Below are 435 nucleotides of genomic sequence, written 5' to 3' on the forward strand. Positions count from 1 at the left end.
GGGCCTTGGGGGCCCCCTCTGGGCTCGGGGGGGGCCCCCCCCCAGCCCTGACCCCCCTGCCCAGAGCTGCCTCTCCCTGCATGCTGGGCTGCCCTGGGATGCCCTGGCGTGCCCTGGAGTGCCCTGGGCTGTCCTGGAGTGCCCTGGGATGCCCAGAGATGCCCTGGGATGCCCTGGGATGCCCTGGCGTTCCCTGCTCCGGGATGCTCTCCCCAGCCCAGCACTTGTCCCACACCCACCCTCCTTCAGGGTGCATTTCCCCTCCGCTGTCCTGTCCCGTGGGTGTCCCCAGGCTGTCCCCATGTCCCTGTCCCTGGCTCCTGGCTGGGAGCAGGGCTCTGATGGCTCCTGTTTGCTGCAGGCGCCGCTGGCGCAGCGGCTGCTGATGCAGGAGAGCTCCCTGGCCCAGTTTGCCCTGCAGAGCGCGGCCTCCCT

At 71.0% G+C, this 435-nt stretch overlaps 1 protein-coding gene across 1 annotated transcript in view; it reads left to right on the plus strand.

The window, feature by feature from the left end:
* Nucleotides 1-435, plus strand: part of HDAC7 (histone deacetylase 7) — a 30,464-nt gene that overhangs the window by 21,272 nt on the left and 8,757 nt on the right. The gene's annotated exons all lie outside the window — the stretch shown is intronic.

The sequence above is a fragment of the Geospiza fortis genome, unplaced genomic scaffold (genome assembly GCF_000277835.1).
Source record: "Geospiza fortis unplaced genomic scaffold, GeoFor_1.0 scaffold676, whole genome shotgun sequence".
Taxonomy (NCBI): domain Eukaryota; kingdom Metazoa; phylum Chordata; class Aves; order Passeriformes; family Thraupidae; genus Geospiza; species Geospiza fortis.